This window comes from Dermacentor variabilis, chromosome 8 (genome assembly GCF_050947875.1).
Source record: "Dermacentor variabilis isolate Ectoservices chromosome 8, ASM5094787v1, whole genome shotgun sequence".
NCBI lineage: Eukaryota > Metazoa > Arthropoda > Arachnida > Ixodida > Ixodidae > Dermacentor > Dermacentor variabilis.
Window position 1 is genome coordinate 132071329 of NC_134575.1, and position 23470 is coordinate 132094798.

Sequence of the window (23470 nt, forward strand, 5' to 3'; positions counted from 1 at the left end):
CCAGGTTGTTTTTTCTTAGTAGTACAGATACCCCTTACAAAAATTTTTAGTAACATTTTATAAACCGTCTTTAGACAAATGTTACTAGAACCTATCGACATTCTATAAACCGTCTTTAGACACCGTAACAACTTCCTAGTAACCTCCTACCGACTATTGGCCACCGATATTGAATTGAAAGTATAGATATAAAATGTCGATAGAATTCTTACTGACTGCTTATTATCTTATGTCGTTAGAAAGTGTCAACTGTGAAGCGACTATTTATTGACCACCTTTATACATCCTAACAACTTGCTAGTAACATCCTGTCGACTATTCGCCACAGATAGTTGACAGGATGTTACTAGGAAGTCGTTAGGATGTATAAAGGTGGTTAATAAATAGTCGCTTCATAGTTTTTAGGAAGTACATAAAAATTTATTCAGAGGTAACTACTTTTGCAATTATGTATTGCAAAAATAAGCTTTGATTATCTCTGAATAAAATTTTTATTTGCTTCCTAAAAACTGTGCTGCGACTATTTATTGACCACCTTTATATATCCTAACGACTTGCTAGTAACATCCTGTCAACTATCTGTCTGTGGCGAATAGTGATTGCCAAGTGGCTCGGTGTGGCATGCAACAGAAGAAGACAGGTTTCCATTTGTGCTTGAACACATCCATTTAATATCCCCAGGCTAGTAAGGAGGACGAGTTAGTTCTCCAGCTGCCCTGGAAGTAGGCTGAAATGTTGCGTTGTGTAGTCTAGAAAAGAGAAGAAAAAAGGCAATATATTAGTTTTGCTACAGTGACATTGCAACACACCATGCATCTGTTTCTTAAAAAGGAAGTGCACAAGAGACAAGCTTTCAACCCTGTGAGCTCTAAACATCTCCACTTGTTTTGTGCAAAGTCCTAAAAATGCATGAAATGACTGAATTAGTGCATTAAAGCTGGGAGCGTGATGGGTGTGTGTAACACCAACAGATGCACGACACATAAACTCTATCATACCAATTGTCATCTACAAACAAAAGCTGTAAATCAACTTCAGTTTAATGAACTTCGATATTCGTATTGTGACCAGTACATGGAAGTTTCATGTGTGAATTATCTTAGGAAAGGCAAGGTGCCAGTCATAACTGTGCTGCAGCTTTGCTTGGGCACAGGTACATAGAAGAGTTGACTTTTGTGTTGCACTTAAGAACCACGAAATGATACAAGCAACATGTAAGCAGTTGAACAGGCATTACGGACGTTCTACTGCAAGATTAGAAAATGCCTTTGCTGTGCAGACAGACATTGTCAAAGTGAGCTTGTTACTAAACATGTTAGCTTTCCACAAGACAGGATATTATATTATCAGTGCATTCATATGACCAGGGCCTCTACCACAAAAATACATATGCCAACAGTAATGACAATTTTCTAGTTATGGTGACAAAGCTTGCATTATAATATGCTATTATAATCAGGTTAATAGCTATTTTAGCAGGAAAGAAAGGAGTATACCCTAAGATAGCACTGAAATTGCCATGAAAGGAGTTTTGTTGAAAACTGCACAAAGAATATTAAGATGCTTCTTTGTGACACACATACCTACTATGGTGTTGACCGTCTTGGAATCCAACGGATCTTTCTGTGGAAGGCATTTGACAGCCACCCAAAAAAGGACCTCCCTTCAAATCTTCTATTGAAAAAGGAGCTTTAAGGAGGTCCTCCGCGAAGTGAAAGCCTGAGTTGTTAGCATCCAGGCACAGCCTCTTCAGCATGCCCTTTTCAACGTATACACCATCACCGATGTTTACCTGTGAAAGAATACAACAACCACAGATTCATTTTATACACGTTTGATCAAGGAATGGTTAGGAAGTAGGGTAAGGTTTGCAAAAACGAAAGTCGCTGCTTCTCGTTGATTCGGTTTAAAGAACAAAGCAGCCTTACGTATACCATACATGCATTGTACTGAGCTGTGTACTTTTACGTAAGACTAGAAAGTATTGGGAACTTCAATGCGAAAGAAAGACATGCATCTGCCTAGAACTAAGCAAATGTGTGCCACCCCTTGACAGAGAGTGAGATCTGGTGCTGTTTTAGTGATTAGCAGACATTGAAAGCTTCAAGCCTCATCGAGTATTGGGCCAAGCTGTGCTCGATTAGTGACGCACAAGTGCTCGAGAACTATCAAACAAGATGCAATTGTCTTCAAATACAATTCTGACTTCCCCTTGCAGACATGCAGTTTTCAATTTACTGACTGCACTTGGGTGTAAAGATTTTGTCTGACAGAGTGAATAAACCACATACACAAGCAGCATTTTCATAGTTAGCATAGTCTTTAATAGGTACTGATACCTTCAATTTAGAAAGCCCTGTATATTGGGCCTCATCAAACTAATTTCACAAAAGGTTTGTCGAGGTAGAAGCATAGAACTTTAGTCATTAGAAGACAGGTGAAATGAGTTAATTATTGCAATTATTACTGAAAATTAAATTTTAGACAGCTCATCCCAATGAGAAATTGATGCAAGCAGTTTGTACATGCCACATAAGCATTTAGATATCAAAAATAGGTATTAGAGAAAACCTTCCCTTAGAGGTTCATTAGTACAAGCCGCCATGCCCTCGAGGAGACATAACTTCTTTTTCTGTAGGCAGAAAGACGCTCGAGTATTTTATTGACACATATATGTGCCCATGCATATATGTCATCTCTGTTGTAAACCTTTTTTTCATGTACATGCAAGGTGTGTTTATAACATCTCATTGTGCACAAAATTTGCGTAATAATTTAAAGACCGCGATTTTGTAGCGATGGTATTCCTTTTCGCTATTCGTTAGTGGGCTGACCGACGCCCCGGCCCGTGCTACGTACTGCAGCTGCCGGCCGTTAGCGGTGGGCGTGAAGAGTGATATAGAATCGAGGGGTAAGTATCGCTACAAAATCGCAGTCTTTAAATTATTACGCACTGCCGTAACCTACGATTGCAAGAGCTGACATCTCGTTATTAAGATTTGGTTGGTCTGTCTTTCTTAAAGGCCGGCGTCTGATTGAAATGTCTAGATTAAAAATGCACCTCGTTATTGTAATATCGGCCTATATCCGCTCTGTAACATAGAAGACAAATACGCGAAGACACTCAAGAACATAAACAATACACACGGGTTCTCGCGACGCGGACCTCCAAACCGAACTATATACACACAAAAATCTTCATACAAGCTTCTATCTGCTTTAGCGTCAAACATAGCAATCGTGTGTCAACGCGCGAAGCCCATGATACATCGACGCATACATTACACATGTACTGTACTTGCGGGAATGCCTATATAGCGAATAACTTCTTGCCAGGAAACTACCGAACGAACACCAACTTTCAATGTGTTTTCATAATTGTGTGCCCATTCAGACATAGCAATCAAGGCGGGTAGCAGAATGCAAGCACGCTGTAACATCAGAGGAAGCTTTCGTGAAATTGCTTGCTAAATGTGCACAGCAACATGGCTAACATACGATAGGAAAGCGCTTTGCTCTAGCTAGTTACACAACGCTCATTACGTAAATCATAAGCTTCAAGAATGCGCGCAAGCGCCAAACTTGCTTACCTTTCAAGACTTGGCAAACGCTCCTTCGTCTAACAGGTACAGAGGCACCGACGTTTCTCTGGCGCAAGCACTGTAGAACTTCCGATGAACTCCAGCTCCACAAAAGCACAACCTTCAACAGTCTTCCAAACACTACAATTCGAAGCCCCAGTACCAGACTTTTCACGAGAGCGCGGGCAGGCAGCTCGGCAGAACAAAGGCAGCTCGGACGGGCGCTGTACTAGGGCACTCACTGACGACACTGGTGGATCGCTCGAAACACACGGCGAACTAATGGCGTTACACGAGTCCGGAGGGTTTGGGATGGTTACTGCACACGACAAGGAGCACGTTTTGTCTAGGCACTTCTAAAATATAACTCAAATACCACCTTACTGCAAGGAGCATTCACTACAACCAACGTGGTGTGTCGACCAAACAGATACTGCAGTAGCGCCACTCTGCGGTTTTTTAGAAAAATGTATCTTAAATGAAAAAATTGCGTGTTTTTTTTCCTAATAACATTTGATAGAGTCCTTTAATATATTTGTTTGGTCCAAAAGTGTGTACTTTGTACTTTGTGATACGAAGTTTAAGGAAATGTATATATAATAAAAACTAAGCGGATGTTGCCTTCAAGATTCGCAATTGCTCAGGTGCATGTAGGTTGCAAAAGCACGGCCTTCGAGATCAGACTTTGTCACTCAAAGGAAGCCGTAGTGGGAGGCGGAGAGGCATTAGGCCCCAATCGTTGGGTTTACAGTGCCTAGGTAGGCTTCCTTATTTATAAAGAATATACGGGGACTTCAGCCGAACCATGAGCGAGCTATAAGACACACGCGGTACGATTCGGTGTCCGATCCGACGTGCGGCGCTGCATGCTACGGCATTAGCGGCGCGTAAGCTCCGCCCACATCCAGCTCCCCAGCTTGAGGTCATATCCATGTCGAGAAACGCAATATAAACAACTCTGCACAACACTGCTTCGCTTTACGAGAACGCTGTCGATAAAATTATGCCCCTGTGAGTGACAGAACACTTCATGACGGCGCGTTGTCCACTGACGGCTCCGCTAAAGCCAGCGATAGGGCCGGTAGGCATAGCTAGGCGGACGTTGCAGCCGACGGCGCTTGCGATCCAGCCCGAGCTCGTCGAAGAGTGCTTATTTTTGCTAAAACAATTAACACTGTACACTTAGGTCGGCCGTAATTAAATACAATTGGTTAACTTGACGCAGTCGTTGCGAAGGGCAAACGTGCAAGCGAAGCGAGCGGCCTCGCTCAGATGGTCGGTGTGTGATGTCTGCTCGCGAAATTCCCTCGCGTCGCGGCTCCCGATCTCACCAGTAGCTTAGTGCTAGTGTACAAGGCGCTGGTTTGCATAACAGGCACACGTTCGAGATAATTTTACTGAACTGGTAACTATTTCATGTCAGAAACAAACTGCAGCAGGCAAGGAAAAAGAATAACTGCGAGAAACCGGCCAGCCAGCATCGCCTCCGTGGAGGGAACGTCAGAGAACGTCACATGCCAGCCGCGCTGCCATTGGCTGCGACCAGACGACGGTGCAGTCGTCGGACACGTCGGACGATGAAAATCTGCCCGGTTTGTCGCACGCCGGACGTCCGATCCGGCGCTTCGGCACGGCAAAACACCTCGATTCGGGCTGCAGTTTCGGCGCGTCGGACGCCAGATCGGACACCGAATCGGACCGTGTGTCTCCCGCTTTAGTTGGCGAACACGAGCCGATCAGCGCGCCGTCCGTGCAGCTCCATCTAGTGCTATGGTACATGGCCTACGGGCTTCTTTGACACCTACTGAGCACAAATTCATGATCACCGCTCATATACACGCTTCCTATGGCACTAGCTGTCGTGTTTTCGAGAATACGTGCCCTCATCTTGAATTGGTGAGACCATATTTCCTCTTAGCGTCCGGTATTAGAAACAATTTTTTTTTATGAACATTCTACTATCATCTGTTACTAGGAAGTTGATTAAAAATTAGGAAAACAGTTACTGTGCAAAAAAACATTTTTTTTAAAGCAGCCAGTCTTTGCATATTCATTTATAGTTCAGATGCTGTTATATATATATGTTCCTTTTTCACTAAATCATTTTTAACAACTTTCTAGTAACCAGTGTTACTAGAAAGTTGATTGAAAATTGTGGAAATTTACACCTGTCCATGAAACAAGACTGTCTTGCACCAGTCCTGTTCACTGAATAATTATAACCTTATTGAATAATATTCATGCATGTTTTGTAACTTGGGTTATGTACTTTAAGAACATAATTATTTTTATGGACTTCCTATTGAATCGTGTTTCTAAAAAGTTAAGATAGTGTGTCTTAACTTTCTAGTAACTTTCTTTTTACATACTGAAGTTAGAAAAGAATTAACCAACTTTCTTTTGACAAACGTTACTAAAAAGTAAAAGTCAATAGGATGTTACTAAAGTTGATAGGATGTTGATAAAAGTTCTAAAGAAAGTAAGGAAGCATTTTTGTATGGGACTGCATTAAAAAGCTATGAGGATAGGGAACGTGGCGTTTTTACAGGGTAGTTTCCAAGCGAACTCAGGTATAGCTTGGATCTTATAAACGTGAGCTTCAGAAAGAACAATTATTAGAAAGTTGTTAGGCGTCTACATATCAGAAATTTGGGGGCCTTTGATCTCGCGGCAAATGGGGAGTCAGTCATACGTTATGGCACTGCGACCTTTTTTTATCTCTTGAAAGTCGCACCTTATTCGAGAAAACTCGTCTTCAGATGTTTACAGTTAGTCAAGGCAATACCGAAACCGAGTGCCCCGGGAGTGTGAAAAAGGCCGCCCCACTTTCATATTAGACAAAACAAAAACAGGCTGGTACGAAAAGTGTGATAAAGATGCCACTCACTTCGTCATGATGTGTTTTGATGTGACGTAGTAGAGGCACGCCTTCAGAGTTGATATTGCCTGGATTGCGCGGCAAAATTAACTGTTCGTTAAGTCGGATCAAGAGCATTTTAAAGATTCGCCCATAAATTGGCTGCAATAACATGTTTGTGGATCCAAACGCCAAGCCTGACCCCAAGGAATATAATAAAGAAAGCTAATTAGCGAATTGTTTGGTAAATAGAGGTCTCTAGCTTACGCAGTTACACAGACTTTCTTCCTTGGCTAGGAGTTCCTCGACAAAAACACCCCATTCATTAGGTCTATAACCTTGTTATAGAAAATTTTTCTATAAAAGAACAGAGATCTTGTATAGCTTATGCGAAACTAAAAAAATACCATTTAATTGTTTTTAATGTTTTTGATGTCCAATTTAGTACTATAAACACTATGATATCGCTTACGACATTGCAGAGAAATTTCGATGGGTACACAGCAAGCCAAAGAGGTGAACTAAACAAATTTCTTCAGTTGGGTGCACTATGGGTTGCGAGGTGAGTGAGCGAGTCAGAGAAAGAAGTGCGACATCGGTTCACCTGTATACCTTGCAGTATGCCACGCCCCTGTCGGCTTTCCGTTCCTCATACTGCTCAAACACTCGTGCTGCATTGAGGGCTCATCGGATATGATGCTAGGCGGACAGTACTTTGGCTACTTTTAGTCATCGAAGTTCCAGCTTTCTTAAAATACATAAGAGAGTGCGGCATTACTCTATAAAGCAGAAACTTTGGCATAAATGTGTTGTGTTTTATACCCAAATCCAACTCAACGCGTAAAGGAGCGTCAGCTGAGTTGTCCAAGGCTACTTATCCAAAGCAGTCTGAAAGTAATGCTTCAAAAAAAAAACAAATCGAGAATCTATATATATATATATATATATATATATATATATATATATATATATATATATATATATATATATATTGTAACGATGTTAGTAAAACCAGGATATTTATTAAAGGCGAACTTGTGCCCACAAGTAAAAGTCACTGCGGTCGTGCAGGAATCCGCGGCCGTCGCGTTCTCAAACTGGCTCGAATCGTCTTCCTCTTCTTCTCGCGTGACACCTCGGGCGCGTGCCGCATGCGAGCCGGGTCCAACTGGCTGCCCGTGCCACGAAGATCGCTTCCTGTTGTTGCTGAACAACACCACTGTACGGCGTGCACAGTGCCCCATGCAAAGGACGCGCAACTTGAATGTCACCAAGTTTGTCGTGGCATTATCCCCCTCCTTGCCGCATCGGCCCGATGCGTGAGAGAAAGTAGGGGTTCCTGTGGGCTCTCACTTTTTTTTTTGTTGTTGTCGTTCACGACCTATCCTGGTAGGGTTTCATGCGGACAACATGCACAACTTCCGTGGAGTTGCGCCATCTTGGGCTCTCGTGTCCAGCGGATTTCACTTCGTAAGTGACGTCGCTTATACGACTAAGTATTTCGTAAGGGCCGAAGTATCGGCACAGAAGCTTTTCAGATAGTCCACGGCGTCGCACTGGGGTCCATACCCACACCTTGTCACCGGGCTGGTAATGAGCTTCACTACGGCGCTGGTTGTACCGGCTGGAGTCGATGCGTTGTTGGCGGCGTATTCGGTACCTTGCCATCTGTCGTGCCTCCTCGGCTCGTTGCAAGAAATCATCTAGGTCAGATGAGTTATGGTTTTCTTCATCTAACGGCAACATAGCATCCAAAGTTGAGGTTACTGCTCGGCCGAATACAAGTTCAAACGGAGTGACTCGTGTTGTTTCCTGAACGGCCGTATTATATGCGAAGGTGATGTATGGCAAAATTTCGTCCCACAGCCTATGTTCAACGTCGACATACATCGAAAGCATGTCGGTCAGTGTTCTGTTAAGGCGTTCAGTTAAACCGTTTGTCTGAGGGTGGTACGCCGTAGTTTTCCTATGATCAGTATGTGTCATTTGCAACAAGCATTTCATTAGGTCCGCAGTAAAGGCCGTTCCACGATCGGTAATAACAACTGCGGGAGCGCCATGCCTGAGCACGATATTGTGGACAAAGAATTTTGCAACTTCGACAGCCGTTGCATTGTACAGGGAATCAGTTTCTGCGTAACGGGTCAGATAGTCCGTGGCCACAACTATCCACTTTTTGCCTAAAGATGATGTTGGGAAGGGTCCAAGGAGGTCCATACCGACTTGTTGGAATGGGGCTTTTGGTGGCTCTATTGGCTGGAGGAGGCCGGCCGGTTTTACGGATGGAGTCTTACGCCTTTGACACTCGCGACAAGTCTTGACGTAGTGCTGCACTGAGGCTAATAACTTGGGCCAGTAGTATTTCAGACGAATCCTAGCGACTGTACGGCTCACGCCCATGTGTCCAGACATCGGCTCATCGTGACATGCATGCAAAACTTCTTCTCGTATAGATGTGGGTACGACAAGTAAAAACTTCGTCTCGCTGTTCTCGAAGTTTCTCTTGTAGAGGACACTTCCTCGCAGACAGAACGAGGATAGCCCCCTAGAGAAAATACGCGGCAGTTGAACGTCCAGTCCCTCCAGGCGCTGTATAAGTGGAAGCAATTCCGGGTCATCTCGTTGTTGTTGAGCAATTTGTGACGCGTCAACAATGCCAAGGAAGGAGAAATCCTCTTCTTCTGACACAGTTGTCTCGACGGGTGCGCGTGACAAGCAGTCGGCATCGCTGGGTTTCCTCCCGGATCGGTATACGACAGTAATGTCATACTCTTGAAGCCTAAGGCTCCATCTTGCTAGTCGTCCAGATGGATCCTTGAGATTCGCCAGCCAGCAAAGCGAATGGTGATTGCTGACTGCTCTGAATGGTCTACCATAGAGGTAGGGCCGAAATTTACATATTGCCCAAATGACTGCAAGGCACTCTTTCTCGGTTGCGGAGTAGTTTGCCTCTGCTTTCGAGAGCTTACGGCTGGCATAAGCAATTACTTTCTCCTGGCCGTTATTCCACTGCACTAGTATGGCGCCGAGGCCGACGTTACTCGCATCGGTATGAACTTCAGTGTCGGCTGTCTCATCAAAATGGGCAAGGATTGGAGAAGCTTGCAGGCGTTTCCTTAACTCGTCAAAGGCGTCTTGTTGTTCGCTTTTCCACATGAAAGGTTGATCATCTCTTGTCAGTATTGTAAGGGGCTCAGCAATGTTTGAAAAGTTTTCCACAAATCTTCTGTAGTATGCGCATAAACCCAAGAAACGACGCACTGACTTTTTGTCTGTGGGTGTCGGGAACCTCGCAACAGCTGCTGTCTTTTCGGGATCTGGTCGGACGCCTTCAGCACTGATGACGTGTCCGAGAAACCGAAGTTCATCGAAGCCGAATTGACATTTTTCCGGCTTAATTGTCAAGTCTGCTGCGCGAATAGCTTCTAATACTAGCCGTAGGCGCTCTAGATGTTGGTCAAATGTGGTTGAAAATACGACCACATCATCCAAATACACTAAGCATGACTGCCATTTCAATCCTGCAAGCACAGAGTCCATCATTCGCTGGAACGTTGCGGGTGCGGAACAGAGGCCGAATGGAAGTGCTTTAAATTCGTAGAGGCCATCAGGGGTCACGAATGCTGTCTTTTCACGGTCCCGTTCATCCACCTCTATTTGCCAATATCCACTCTTGAGATCCAGGGACGAGAAAAACTTTGCACATCGGAGCCGATCTAAGGTATCGTCGATACGCGGAAGGGGGTACACATCTCGCTTGGTTACGCTGTTCAGTTTACGGTAGTCGACGCAGAATCGAAGTGTGTTGTCTTTTTTCTTAACCAGCACTACCGGAGACGCCCATGGCCTGCTGGAAGGCTGAATAACGTCATCTGAAAGCATCTCCTCTACTTGCTTCTTGATGATCTCCCTTTCTTTTGGTGACACTCGATACGGGTGCTGGCATACCGGTCTTGTGGCGTCCTCTGTTATGATTCTGTGCTTCGCAACAGACGTGCGCCGTACCTTCGAGGACGTGGAGAAGCAGTCAGAAAAATCCTTTATCAGGGCATATATCTGTTTCTTTTGGGCTTCAGGGAGTCTCGGGTTGACGGTAATTGATCTGTCGACACTGCAGGTTCCTGGCAGGGCAGTTGACGTAGTTAGGCTGCATAATTCGGTCGCTTCACAGAACTCGTGGAAATAGGCAATAGCTGTTCCTTGTGCGATGTGTTGGAATTCATTACCGAAATTTGTAAGTGCGACATTTGCACGGCCATCGCTTAAGTGAACAAGGCCCCGAGCCACGCAAATACCTTTGTTGAAAAGGAGCTCTATGTTTCCATCCGCTATGCCTTCGCGGTCGGAAAATCTTTCATTCTCCACAAGAACCATTATACTGCAGCGTGGCGGCACAGTTACGTCATCGTCAACGACGCGCAGTGCAGCGAGACGTCGCTCCTCCGATTCTTCCACAGGTATAGCTTGTTTTGTCGAGAAAGATACACTGGACCTACGTAGGTTAATTATGGCGCCATTAGCTTGTAGAAAATCCATTCCCAATATAAGTTCCCGTGAACATTCTGGCAGTACAATAAAGTCAGAAACGTAAGTAAAGCCTTTTATCGTAAGTCTTGCGGTGCATCGGCCAAGGGGCGTAATAAGATGGCCGCCTGCCGTGCGTATCTGCGGACCAGTCCACTTCGTCACAACTTTTTTAAGGTGCTTCGCCATCTTGAAGCTTACTACCGAATAATCAGCGCCGGTGTCGACTAAGGCATTCAGCTCGCATCCGTCTATTATCAACCGCAAATCTGACGTAATCGTTTCGTTCCTGCACCTGTAGACTGGAATTATCTCATCACCGCACTGGAATCGCGTTGGAGGATCTTCGTCACTCTCGTTATCAGCGGCCTCACCTCCACAGGTCGCTTGCTTTAGTTTTCCTGGTGTGGGCTTGGTGAATGACGCCTAGGCAATCTTGGAGACGCGCGTGGGCTAGGCGATCGGTAGCGCATGGGCGACGGTGATCGTGGTTGACGTTGGCGAGGAGTAACGGGGCTTTGGCGCGTCGACAGGTATTCTTCGATCTCCGCTGGCCGTTCACCGTTTCGGGGGCATGGTGCGCTTAAGGGAAAACCCCTTAACCCAACTTGACGGTACGGGCAGAACCTATACAGGTGACCCGCTTCTGCGCAGTGGAAACACAGAGGCCTGCGCTCGTGGTCACGCCAGACGTCACTTTTCCGGGGCCTTTGTTCCACAAAACGAGGTGCACTACGTGCTGAAGGCTGATAGGCAGCCGGTGGTTCCAGTAGACGAGGTGCACTGCGTACTGTCGACGGGTAGGGAACGGTCGTCGCAACTGCTCCACTAGTGTGTACCGCGGGTTGCCTGAGTACGTCGGCGTACGTTGGCGTGCGCCGCGTCGGCTGTGGCTCACACTCTGGATCCCGTATGACGTTCCTGAGTTCGTCCCGGACAACGTCGACGATAGATAGTGCAGCTGGAGCCTGAGGTATCTGCAACTTGTTGAGCTCTTCCCTGATCACTGACCGGACAAGCTCCCGCAGGGCTTCCAGGTCGTTTGGCAGGCCTCCAGGGAAGACATGGACAGGTGCGCAGCTTGCCTCAGGGTTGTATTGCCGAGCCCGCTGTTCCAGCGTCTTTTCGATGGTCGTTGCTTCACATCGGAACTCGGCAACCGTGCGCGGTGGGTTGCGGACGAGAACTGCGAAGAGTTCCTGCTTTACCCCACGCATGAGATGGCGCAGCTTCTTATCTTCACTCATGGTGGGATCAGCACGCTTGAACAGGCGGGACATGTCCTCGATGTACATCGCCACGTTCTCGTTTGTGAGCTGGTTCCTGGCTTGAAGTGCGATTTCAGCCTTTTCTTTACGATCCGTGCCGGCGTACGTTGCTAGCAGTTGTCGTCGAAATTCCTCCCAAGAGGTCAAAGAGGGTTCGTGGTTTTCATACCACGTTTTTGCGAAGTCTTCCAACGCGAAATATACGTTACGGAGCTTCTGTCTCTCATTCCATTCATTAAAGCTCGCCACTCTCTCGAACAGTTCCAACCAATCTTCCACGTCTTCGAACGAGTCACCATGGAATGTTGGCGGCTTGCGAGGTTGGCTTACGACTAGCTGTGCCGGTGTTACCTGGGTAGTCATTGTGGCGGCGTCCGTTGTGGGAGTTTCTCTTGGCAAGAAGAGAAGAGGGCCGAATTCGGGCGAGTCACCTCGAAGACGGCGGCTCGTCCGCTGGTGTACCGGTGTCAGTTCCACGGGATGGACTCGCGGGTTGTCGGGGCTACGCTGACTTTCGTTCGTGGGGCTTCGACTCATACCCCGCACCTCCACCAGAAATGTAACGATGTTAGTAAAACAAGGATATTTATTAAAGGCGAACTTGTGCCCACAAGTAAAAGTCACTGCGGTCGTGCAGGAATCCGCGGCAGTCGCGTTCTCAAACTGGCTCGAATCGTCTTCCTCTTCTTCTCGCGTGACACCTCGGGCGCGTGCCGCATGCGAGCCGGGTCCAACTGGCTGCCCGTGCCACGAAGATCGCTTCCTGTTGTTGCTGAACAACACCACTGTATGGCGTGCACAGTGCCCCATGCAAAGGACGCGCAACTTGAATGTCACCAAGTTTGTCGTGGCAATATATATCATAACGATATCATCGAGCGATGCTCAAGAAACTAGCCGCCGCGAGAACGACGATGAAGTTGGTCGGTGCGCGTGGCGCGAGCGAGTGTCGGCCTGGCTGCCTGGCTCCAGTGTAAATAGCCTGTAAATAGCCTCTTCTTTCTGTGTCTTTCCACACGCAACATTCTGGTGGAGGTCAGCGATCCCCGTCCTCACCACGGAACTCAGAAGTGGTCGGCACATCGAGCTGTCACCATGCCTCCCGGTGACGCGCCCACCTCTGGTGACGCAAGAAGCCTTCCCAGCTCCCCGCTGGTTAACTGCAGCCGCTCGACATTCCTGCCGAGCCCTTTCATCGTGTCGGCTTAGACCTTCTCGGCCCATTTCCGGAATATACATCACGGAACAAGTGGGTTGCAATCGCGGTGGACTACGCGACCCGCTACGCCGTAACCCGTGCTCATCCGACCAGTTGCGCAACTGATGTTGCGGACTTCCTCCTACATGATATTATTTTGATGCATGGTGCTGCGTGTCAATTGCTAACAGACCATGGCCGTACGTTTTTGGCCAAAGTCATCGACGAGATCATGCGTGCCTGCTCGATACGGCATAAATTTACCACCTCCTACCATCCCCAAACGAACGGCTTCACTGAGCGCTTGAACCGCACCCTTATAGACATGCTATCCAAATACGTTTCGGACGACCACCGTTACTAGGATCTGGCTATACCTTACATTACCTTTGCATACAACTCTTCCCGTCTCGAAACTGCTGGCTTTTCCCCGTTTTACCTCTTGTTTGGCCGCGAACCAACGCTACCACTGGACACTGTGCTTCCGTCCGCCACAGCTTCAACTAGCGATTATGCCCGTGATGCAATCACCCATGCTGACCACGCTCGCCAACTTGCGCGTGCTCGTCTACAAGTGTCTCAAGACAAGCAGAAGCAACGCTACGACCTCCGTCACCGTGATGTCCATTTTCCAAACAATCCAAACAATAAATTAGTGGGGGCACCTTTCGTCCCGATGACCACCCATCAAGTCAATCAGCTGGTACCTTTGTTCAAAATTATGTGTCACCTCCATGTCCTGTGCTCGACTCATTCAACCACCTTCACAGAGTGGAATGACTCATGATTTCTTTAGTAAAAAAAATGATTGGGAATTATATTTACAAGCTTGCGTAGAATCTCCTCAGCATGCAATTTTATGAGTGCAAGACGCCCTCTGAAATTAGAAAGTTTTTATATTGCTCTATATAAATGCTCATTCCGAGCTTTTGGTGATTTCATCCAATTTTGTGGCGCAAAGTAAGCAGCTGCAGAAACTTGGCGCATGCATATGCTGCAAAATTTCATATCTTAGTGCCAACGCATTGTCAATGAAAAGTGGTATGGCCACTTTCTGCACTGTTTATTCATCGTGAATTTCTCTTTGAAACGTAAATGTCTCAAAATCTCGCTTAAACTATGCATTGCAGATGGGAGAAGCTATTCAGGTGTTCATTCATCACGACCACACGCCTTTTATTTTTGAGAGAAACCTCAGAGAAAACTTGAGAGAAACCTCAGAGAAAACGCGTATCCTTTCCTAGCACTGCTATCGTGCCTACTTTATAAGCCCTAACTATGGGCATGTAAACAAGGTAGTCTTGAATTTATCATGCTTATAAGTACGTCTTTGGATATCCGAGCCTATATTGCCTTTTCGGCACGTAAAATTTATTTTTTCCTTGTTTTTTTGTTGCTCCATCATGGAGAAAGACATTCAACAAGAGCGCACACTACAATAGAGCACAGCGGCTGAATTGACTGTAGCGCACCACGCGGAAGGGATTAACTCCTTCCTGTTTCGCTTTTGGGCGCGCGCATTTTGAACGCTTGCTGGCACGCGCAACGCACGCTGCTCAACTTTTTTTTGTTTCTGTTAATCAATCACGCGCAGCCTTAGTGCGGAATCCTTGACTTAGTTAAAATGATTGTGAAGTATCTTTTTAAGCCTTGATCAAATTTGTGCCAGGTATAATTTCACAAAGTAGAAGCAAGACACCTTGTAAATGAGGAAGTGCTTATTTCACTCTCTATAAATGCTCATTCGTGCTTCTTGCGCGTTCGTCCATCGTTATAGCACCAGGTAAGCAGCAGTAGTTCCCGTACGAAGCTCCACCGGACGGCATCAGCTGAAAAGGTAAATTACAAGCACCTGTCATTTGGTATTCAGAGCGCATAGCAAAACTGCGTGTACAGGGGGAAAGTGCGAACGTGGTGAATAGGCGTCATTACAAGCAAAAGCAATTCACTGTTACAAAGATCGCATACAAAATATCCTACTCATCCCAAACAATACAATACATAAAATATGACAAAAAAATTCCAATTCCCTAGAATTCCTCCATTACAGGCCTCATGGCCGCTCTTTAAAGGTACACATACGTAGACGACGGCCCACTTTCCACACAATTTAGCCTCAACCAACGTGATAGTATGTTCTCAATCGTCACTTACAGCGCATACATAGACGAGGGACAAAAAGGATGGCGAAGACAAGCGCTGACTTCCAACTGGTTTTTAGTTTGAGAAACAAACCGGAAATCTTGATAAAGAACTGGTCTTTCTGAGCTCGCACATGCGCTCTCGTTCATCTTAGGTCATGAATTTTGAATGCATACTCATGTCGGGTTGGCGTTTTGTAGGTGGCGCTTTTGCTTGGTGTCTCAGTATATATACGTTTGTTTCTCAAAATAAAAATCAGTTGGAAGTCAGCGCTTCTCTTCGTCGTCGTTTTCGTCCCTCGTCTATGTATGCGCTGTAAGTGACGATTGATACCATGGAATACCAACTAGCCCGTACCCAAACCGTGATGGTATGTCAGAGGTGGCGACAACAAAGGCCCCCAGCCAGACGCTCACGGAATACCTTCTACTGGCACGCATAACAATTACGTGGGTGAAAAGCCTGTTTTCAGCCGTTCAGAAGACGGAATTTTTGAGTTACAAGCATAGAGTTTCTAAGCAAATACCCTAGAGGGAAATGTGGCGCTAGTGTCTACGGGGGTTCTCATGAGCGTTTCCTCAACCTTCATGGGAATGAGGGGAAGTACAGGCTTCGGATTGACTTCCGTCTTTAGACTAGTGGCGTTTGCTTGTGGCGCCATAAACAAAGCTATACTCAAGTGTTATCGCGTAAAATCTAATTTTATTTCTGGAGTATGTTATATAAAGTACAACACGCTACATAAACTTTGTATGACTTTGAGATGGAAGCATGGTTTACTACGGTTTGTCAGCAGGACACTCCAGGGTATGCGTACTTGTGTGATCCTGTTCCCAATTTAACGCCAAAGAATAATTATTTATTCATTTCTGCAACAGCAAAACAACCGTGCGTGTACTTATATAAAAATACTCATTAGGTATTTCTGGAAATAAAAATGCTGTATTGTGACAAAGCGTTGCGCCCTTGAACGGAATGCGACAAGTGTCGTCTGCTACGACGCCTGCTCGCTGCGAACGCGATACTTTTCTCGCAGACGACAGGCCCTTGCGAACTCTCTCAGTCTTTCGAAAGGCTGCGTCGGCTGTCACGATTTCTGAATGTCTTCAAGTACTCTTAAGCAAATCTGATGCAGTGCTAGCTAGGACGCTAGTGGCCTCCTACGAGTATTTCGTCATCATATTTTAGATTGACGTACCACTTCCGAAGCGTTATGGCGTAGCTTTGCACTTACCCATTTTGCGACACTAGACTACAGCCAGGAAGCAGCAACCTTTCCTACCACAAGTAAGTTTGTGTTCTCAAAGTCCGAAAACCCGCAGTTCAATGAGCACATAAACGAGCAATGCATAATACTCTCAATAAAATTTAATTGTCAAGCCACTAGAAGTACAACTGTCTATGTCTTGCATCAGTAGTGCCTTCTTTTTCCTATCCTGAAGTTTCATAAAGCACGTAACGCTACAGTGCCAACCTAACACACTTAACAAACCAAGGTCCAAACGCTCAAAACATGTTGTTTCAGCGTTTACGATGCCGTCGCTTTCTCGTCAGGGCTTCGACGCCACACCGCGACACAAGCATCGTCCCAGTCGCTGGCCTAGCGCGCTATCGCCACTCCGAGCAACATAACAAAGGCAGAGGGCTTTGCGTTGCACTGTCCCACTGCAGGTTATAGCAATTGCGCTTGGAGCGAAACCAAAACTGCCAAAAAATACTTGTAGACTAGTTCGCTAGTCAACAGAATACCAATCCGAAGCCTGTACTTCCCATCATTCCCATGATGGTTGAACGATCGCAGCGCCAGATTTGCCTCTAGGTGTACTAATATGAAACTCTAAGGTTACAAGTTACCGGTTTTTTAACTCCGAGACCTTATCTTTAGCGTCTTCTGCTAACGCAAGCAACATGCTCTCGTGTTTTGTGTATATGTTGATGGGGGAGGCTAAATATCGCCATAAAGTTGTCCCAGTAAGATTCAGTACACGCGAAACTAGCTGCGTCACCACACCGCGGCCGAGCTGCTTTCCGCTTGCTCCGTCACAACGCGGGGTGCAGCCACCGTGCTTCAAAAGTACCCCAAAGAGTAATGAAATTGGAAGCAATAATTTGTGGTGTCAGAGAAAGCGCCACAAACATGTCCCCGAAAGATTCAGCACATGCCAAGCTAACTGCCACAACAACCGAGCAGTTTTTCGCTAACTGCGTCAGAACGTTCACTGCCGTGCCGTACAAACCAAATTTGCTTGAAATGCAGCGCAGACGGCTTTCAAACAAAATTTGTCACCTACCGAGATAGGTTATTAGAAATATGAACCCCGAGATACCAGTAAGACGACACAGATTCTATTCAGGAAGTAGCCTGGACTAGTTAAGGAAAGGCATGAAGTGCGCATAGATTTATAATTAGTAACGTTTAATTTCATCTTCCGAGAATGATAACAAAACCTTATTCACGTCGCGCTTAACAGCAGCAAAATTATCGTTAATTACGTTCCGATATATCCCGCAATCGTCAGAAATAAGTACACTTTTGAGTATATATTAGTTGGCAACTCATGAAGGCAGATCAGGAATAATAATTGCGAGGAAGAAGTTCAGTTTATGAGTGGAAGCCGTTGGCAGAAAAGAATTAAGTATGGTAGGCAAGAGAAGCATTAATCTAGTTGAAGACCTTAGATTTGAGATTAAAGTGGCTAAGTCGAAAAAGTAGCAATACATGACTGATTTTATTGAACGCATTTCAAAAATCTAATAAAACGTTGTCTGTCATAATTCCCTAATGTAGAGCGCGGTGCAAATCATTAATGAAAATTAGTAGCTGACTATCACAGGGATTATTGCTACAGAAGCCTTGTTGTGCTCGCGAAAAATTTATTTCTACGAGATACTCTTTCTGAAAAACGCGTCTCAGCTGGAAGCATGAAGTCATGAAGTATTTGGTAATACTCTATAGTAAAGCGATCAGCTCATTGCCTCTTGATAACATCGCCCTACTCATAATGTTATTCCAATTAGCTGGAATGAAAAGTACATCCCCTTCCCCGTGTCCTGAACAAAAAAATAACAATGACCACTTTCGCTTTTCATGATATGCTTCTGTTTTATAATAAATGCAGCAAGATCACCATACTTCTTGACTACACACTGTCATACTAGTAGTCTTGTAATGCGTGCCACGTACACTTTACTTGAATATGTTTGCGCATCTTTATAGTGAAGTCAACTTTTTCACTTATCCTGGATTACCCATCGCCTGCACTACTTCTTTACTGCCGGATTTGGTTTCTCCAGATTGGATTGTCTTGCATGTTTTCGTCCGCGTACAGATTTTTTATCAATCGTGTCATGCACTCGCACCCCACGCCCTTCCAGTTTCAGCCCCAAATGTATTGGCGCGGACGCTATGTGCGATCTGAGACTTCGCTGTTACCATGGCAACCACCGACCTCGCTGAGGGATTGCCTTACCCGGTATGGGCAGCCCGAGAATGCGATTAGGAACGTGACCCTTGTGCAACTATTTCGACTCGCACATAATAACTTGCGTTTCTTTCTTGTTTCTTTTTTTTTGCTTATCACGTGGCATTCTGGCATTCTGCGGCTCTTTGATTGAATCCGTTCTTGCTACTGGAACTTCGGCTACCTTGCACCGCAGCTGGAGTTGAGTGTTCATCGTGCAGATGGCGTCGATAAAAATAAATGCCTCCATAAAAGTCACGACGTTTTATAAGCGTGCAGCTTCACAGCTACTCAAGAGGAAGTAGACCCTATGAATGTCGCTGCAGTCTTCAATATCATCCAAATTAACAAGAGTGACAAAAAAAAAAGACAAGAGCTGACGCCTCTCGGACCACTGATGAAGTGCTAAAAGAAGTATAATTTAAATAAAGTAGTGACATAATAATTGCCTTATTTTTCCACAGAACGTTTGGCTAAAAACCCTGTTCTGAATTCAGCGTTCTTTTTTTTTTTTTTTGACCGCAAGCCTAACAGACACGACATTATGTTAGAGTAACTGAACGTTAGATGCTTCAAAAAGGACAGAGACGTTACATGCATCAAATTGCGCTACTCGTGTCTCCGGGTGGTGAATAAACAACTCCGCTGCGCGATGCGTAATGCTTCATGGAAGGAAGGAAGGAAGGAAGGAAGGAAGGAAGGAAGGAAGGAAGGAAGGAAGTAGAGAAGGAAAAGCAGGGAGGTTAACCAGCCTAGCGCAACCGGTTTTCTACCCTACACACGGGAGCGGGATGGGGGGATCAAAATTTGGGAAGGGGAGATAGAGAGAGAGCATATAGCACAGCGCACACGTCGTCGGTTACAGTCCGTCACTTTCGCGTGGTACATGACAACACTGCCACAGCGGCTTGTCCAAGCCCGTATCTTTCAAAAACCAAAGTAGGCGCTTCGTCGCCTACAGTTGCGATGTCTTTTATCGGCCATATGTGAAAATCGTTTCAACTGACAATGGTCTATTGTCAAAGTATGCTAGGACGGATTCCAAGGACTGTCTCTGAACATTATATTCAGAACAGTCGCACAGAATGTGTTCTAGCGTCTCCTCGCAAAGACAGGCATTGCAGAGAGCGTCGGCGGCCATTTCAATGCGAAGTGAGTACGATTTCGTGAATGCCACCACTAGCCATAAGTCATAAAGCAGAGTGGCTCTCTTCGGCGGAGTCCAGTTGGAATACAGAGATGCTTCAAAGGGGGCAGGTGGTATTGACGATTGCTCTGGTTGGTCTGGCTGCTTGGTGTGCGCCATAGAAAGAGCGTGATCTCCTGTGCAAGCACTCGAAGTCTACTGGCTGCGTCGGACCGTGAAAGTGGTATGGCCTCTTCCTGTGTGTATTCAAGAGCTGCCCGAGTGGCATTATCGGCGTTTTCATTTGCTGTGTCGCCGCAGTAACATGGTAGCCACTGAAACGCCACGTGGTGTCCTTTCTCATGTGATGTATGAAATAGGCAACTAATATCGAATACGAGCTGTTCGTATGGCCTGCGATGCAGAGCTGATAGCACAGATTGTAGGGCTGCCTTTGAGTCATTGAATATTGATCATGGTCGAGGCGGTTCCCGACTGACGAAACAAAGTGCAGCGCGAAGAGCAGCTAATTCCGCAGATGTCGCTGTCGTTGGGTGGTCACTCCTAAACCTGATGATCATAGCTCTTGCTGGGAAAACTACAGCACCCGACGAACACTGGATGTTTGTGGGACCATCAGTGTAAATATGTACACTGTCCGCATACCTCTCGTGCAGAAGAAGCAGAGATAGTTGTTTCAGCACAGGCGATGACAGCTCAGACTTTTTCCTGATTCCTGGTACACTGAGATGTACAGCGGGGCAGATAAGACACAAAGGACGTATCGATGGTTCAGATGTAGCGGTGAAGCCCGAGGGAAATTTATCGTTGTACATGACGATAGTTTTAGAGAATGCTGCTTGGCGCCTGTCTGAAGGTAATGTTGCTAGGTGGTGTTACGGGGCACGTGCAAAATAGCTAATGTGCGTTCTCAGGGCTTCCACCGTAATGTGAGTTTGTATTGGATGGTGCCGAGTAATCGAAATATTGCCTCTGCTGGCGTGCATCTGGGCAAACCAAGGCAAACTCTGAGTTCTTGAGCTTGTGCTACCTGCAGCACAGGTATATTTTTCTTGCAGGTGTTGTTCAGTACAAGTAGACTATATCTTTAAAAAACGAGAAAGACAGTTCAGCAAAGTTTCAGCATAGCGTGTACTGACGCCCCCCGCGTCTTCCCTGTCAAGTATTTAAACAACTGGGAAGTAGCTGTCAGGCACCGTTTCATGTAGGCCACGTGCGGGCTCCAACAAGTAGCTTCATGAAAATGATCGTCATCACTACCGGGATCATCAAAGTGCTATTTGGAGCAGCTGGCGCCTGTGTGCACGAAGCACACGTCTCTATTTCTATATCATGCCACGATTGTCCTTCGATAGCCTACGGAATAACAGTGTATTGCGACGCCTTGCCTTCAAAATCTGGGCCCGCAATATATATATGAGCACCCCTTCACATTGCCGATATCATGATATTGGAAAACAGAGCGCCAAGCGTTAGGAACATCAATGAGGTAATATTATATAGAAACAAAAGAAAACCTTCAAGCAAAGAAGTTTGAATGCATATAAGAGGTGAGAAAGCAGAAAAGTGCCTACACCAGTCAGATTTCGCATAGGGCCTGGCACGAGAACGGCCAAAATCTGTAGCCATGCTACAATATTTCCCTGCGACGGATCGGGTCAAGCGTAGTCAGGACTTGGCAAAGATACTTTGTATTTCTATTGTGATACGTTGCAAGGTTCTCGGGCAACAAGTATTTGAGATACAGACGAAAGATACTATCACAATTATTGCATCCGATACGATATTTTCCATTTGTATCTTAGGAAGCTTAGACACATTGGCAAATTTCAAATTTTTATTTTCTAACGTGTATGCACAAAAATATTTGCTTGGAAGACTGACCAACTTTGTTTTATTTTAATGAAATATCGGTTAGTATCTCGAAATTCATGGGAGTCGCTGCTTTGCTTGCCGACCAGCCAGCCGATTCGAATTACAAGAACGTCAATAAGAAGCCTCTGCATGATGGCGCTAATACCGCTGTGGAGGTTTACCTTGTCTCTGAACGCATTGCCCTTTACGCAATACCGCATCACTGGACCGCAGCAACAACGCTGGTGTGCTGCAGCAACAACGCTGGTACCGACATTTTTACACCGAAGCTGGGTACCTCTACGACCAATGTAGCGGTCGTCTCTGTGGGCAGCTAGGAAAGGAACGGCCTGCAGAGGTGCCGACATGCAAAGTTTTCTCAGCCCGCTGCAGCTGCGAGCGTGTTGAGCTTCCCCGAAGAGACCATGGAAGCCTTCAACACCCGCTGCGGTGACTCGTTTCGCAGGGACCACGAGGTGCCGCGTCAACAGCTCTTCGTCGACGGAACGCCGAGAAGGGGTCGACGAACCAGGCTTTGTTAGTGAACTCACCACCACCTACCCAGTCTTACGGGAGCGGGGGAGTCCCCGAGGGAATGTATTTGCCGGCACCGTTCCACGCGCCTTTCAAGACGCAAGACAATGGAGAACCACGGCGGCCACGCTGCGGGGGTCAGCTCGGGGAATAAGAGGCGCCTCTTTTGGGCAAGACCCTTTCCGCGAATACCGTCTTACCTCGGTGGGGGCAGTAAAACCAGTACGTACGTGTGTGTGTAAGCCCTCCTCCTCCAAAATGGCGGGTCAACTTCAATGCCGTTGGACGCTACGCTTTGGTGGTGAGCTGCCGTTCTCCTATACCTAGGAATCTAGGGAGGACGGAGTGTTTTTAAGCACCTGTTGGCCGGCTGCTAGGGTGTGCTCGTGAGCAGTGTGCTCGTGCTCGGTGCTGCGTGTTTGGAGCTTCGTGCTCGTATGCTGTATGCTTCGTCTTGCGTGCTTCATTTGGGGGTCACGCTAGACTGTCGAATGTATCCTTTTTTCTAATGTAAATATCTGTAAATAAACCCTGTACGCCTAATTCTTCCCAAGTTCCTCGGTACGACCTCCAACTCTTACAACTGGATGCCAGCGGCGAGATCGTCCTAGAACTCTTACAACTGAATGGCAGCGGTGAGATCGGCCTACGACTCGTAGACAGCAACGGTAGCTCACGGACTTTGGGACATGATGACCTATCGGCATCCTGATCAAGCTGGAGGCGACTAGGGATTGACCACCTCTTGCTACAGACTGGATACGGCGGAGAAGGACTGGTGCTGCTTCAGTGGGTAAGCGTTTGGTTTTGGCTGTAAGATATACCAGGCTTCAATTTGTCTGTGGTTGTGGATTTGATTCGCTGGGCATCTTTTACTTCTATTTTGATTTGCGTGGGTACCGCA

The 23470-nt window shown here is 46.2% G+C and overlaps 1 long non-coding RNA gene across 1 annotated transcript; it reads right to left on the bottom strand.

The window, feature by feature from the left end:
• Positions 1–549: 549 nt before the first annotated feature.
• Positions 550–4082, bottom strand: LOC142590593 (uncharacterized). Its single transcript, XR_012830197.1, has 3 exons — positions 3591–4082; positions 1584–1792; positions 550–749 (listed from the first exon to the last, which is right to left on the bottom strand). It is a non-coding gene; the product is annotated as an uncharacterized LOC142590593 (long non-coding RNA).
• Positions 4083–23470: the final 19388 nt, after the last annotated feature.